The 2,358-nt window shown below is 37.7% G+C and overlaps 1 non-coding gene across 1 annotated transcript; it reads left to right on the top strand.

The window, feature by feature from the left end:
• Positions 1 to 1,637: 1,637 nt before the first annotated feature.
• On the top strand, positions 1,638 to 1,744 carry LOC121203896 (small nucleolar RNA R71). Its single transcript, XR_005898828.1, has one exon. It is a non-coding gene; the product is annotated as a small nucleolar RNA R71 (small nucleolar RNA).
• Positions 1,745 to 2,358: the final 614 nt, after the last annotated feature.

The following is a 2,358-nucleotide window of genomic DNA, read 5'->3' as shown; positions in this document are numbered from 1 at the left end:
GCCAGAACCCCTAACTCCTAAGTCCAAAATTCAAAAATTCAACCGGGTTTTGGCCAACACATGGGCCTTCTATAAGCCCATTTACCTACTCAAAATATTAATTTCACATCCAAATACAAAATTTTTAAAATCTTTACAAAATATTGAAAACCGCGAATAAATCCAAAAATCAGGATGTTACACACACGAAGTATAAGCTCACCTGTGCCAACATCAATAATTGTTTTAGCAGTTGCTAAAAAGGGCCTCCCTAAAATCAATAGGGTGTTATTATCCGTATTTATGTCTAGAACAACGAAATCAACGGGAAATATGAACTTATTTACTTTCACTAGTACATCTTCAATAATACCCCTAGGAAATCTTATAGTTTTATCTACCTATTGAATGCTCATCCTAGTTTGTTTAGGTTTCCCAAGACCTAGTTGCTTAAACATTTTGTAAGGCATGAGGTTAATACTAGCCCCTAAATCAGCTAATGCATGATTTATATCTAAACTACCAATTAAGCAAGGAATTCTAAAACTCCCTAGATCTTTCAATTTGTGGGGTAGCTTACTCTGTAGAATAGCTGAGCAGACTGCGTTTAGCTCCACATGCGACGCTTCGTCCAACTTTCGCTTATTTACTAAAAGCTCTTTTAAAAATTTCATTGCATTCGGCATCTGCGACAGAGCTTCAAGAAACGGTAAGTTAATATGTAATTTTTTCAAAAGTTTAAGGAATTTACCGAATTTTTATCTGAGCGGTCTTTCCTTGTCGCGTTAGGATATGGGACACGAGGTTTATATTCTTCATTCACCATTTTGTTATGGCTTACCTCACTTTTACCTTTGCTCACGACAGTTTCTTGTATGAATTCTGGCTCAGACGCAATGAATCCTTCCTTATCTTGAGTACTAATTGCGTTGAGGTGTTCCCTTGGGTTAGGTTTAGTATTACTTGGTAAGCTACCTTGTGGTTGTTCAGAGATTAGTTTGGATAGCTGGCCTATCCGAGTTTCGAGTCCTTGGATCGATGCTTGTTGATTTTTAAGTGCTGTCTCGGTATTTTGGAAACGGGTTTCTGACACTAATATGAATTTAGAGAGCATCTCCTCAAGGTTCGGTTTCTTTTCTTATTGATAAGGTGGCTATTGAAAACCTTGAGGATTTTGTGGCTTTTGATTCCCTTGACCACCTGAGGAAAAATTTGGGTGGTTCCTCCAACCTTCATTATAAGTATTACTGTATGGGTTATTTTGAGATCTAAAGTTATTGTTACCCATATAGTTGACTTGTTCCTCTTTGGTTGTAGGATTGAAGGATTGATATTCTGTGTGCACACCTCCACTTGAGTCACACCTCATTACTAGATGTACCTGCGTAGAACCAAGTAAACCATCAATCTTTTTATTGAGAAGTTCTACCTGATTTGATAGCATACTAACTGAGTCGACGTTATAAACGCCGGTCATTTTTGTTGGCTTAGTCCTCATGACTTGCCACTGATAGTTATTCAGTGACATTTCTTCAATGAATTCATAGGCCTCTTCAGGTGTTTTGTTGTTGATGGTTCCTCCAGCAGCTGTGTCAATCATATGTCTTGTCGAGGGATTCACACCATTGTAGAATGTTTAAACTTGCAGCCATAGAGGTAACCCATGGTGAGGGCAACTTCGCAATAGATCCTCATATCTCTCCCATGCATTGTAAAGCGTTTCTAAGACCATCTGTACAAAAGAAGAGATATCATTACGTAATTTAGCCGTTTTAGCCGGCAACAAATATTTTAGTAAAAATTTTTCGGTCATTTGTTCCCAAGTAGTAATTGACCCTCGTGGTAACGAGTTCAATCACTGTTTAGCTTTGTTCCTCAATGAAAAGGGGAATAACTGAAGACGAATGGTATCATTAGAAACGCAGTTGATTTTAAATGCATTTCAAAATTCCAGAAAGTTTGTTAAAGTGAGCGTTGGGATCTTCCTCCCGCAAACATCAAACTGAACAAATTGATGTATCATCTGAATAGTGTTAGGTTTTAATTCAAAAGCATTTGCAGCTACAGCAAGTCTAACTATGCTAGATTCAGTTCCTGATAAAGAAGGTTTAGCATAATCATACATAGTGCGTGGAGCAGGATTTTGATTAACAGCAATTGCAGGAGGTAGCTGATTGCCTTAGTTTTCAGGCATCTCTTTGGTTGGGGGTTGAGTATCATCTTCTTGCTCGTTCTCTGTGTATCTTAAGCTTTGCCTTATATCTCTTTGGTTTTTACGAACTGTTCAATCGATTTTTTCATCAAAAAGTAGTGGCCCTAATGGGTTTCTTCTAGTCATAAACTATGAAAACCTGCCAAGAGAAACAAAGAGTAGGTTAA

The sequence above is a fragment of the Gossypium hirsutum genome, chromosome A07 (genome assembly GCF_007990345.1).
Source record: "Gossypium hirsutum isolate 1008001.06 chromosome A07, Gossypium_hirsutum_v2.1, whole genome shotgun sequence".
Lineage (NCBI taxonomy): Eukaryota > Viridiplantae > Streptophyta > Magnoliopsida > Malvales > Malvaceae > Gossypium > Gossypium hirsutum.
This window is presented reverse-complemented; position numbering and strand designations above follow the sequence as displayed.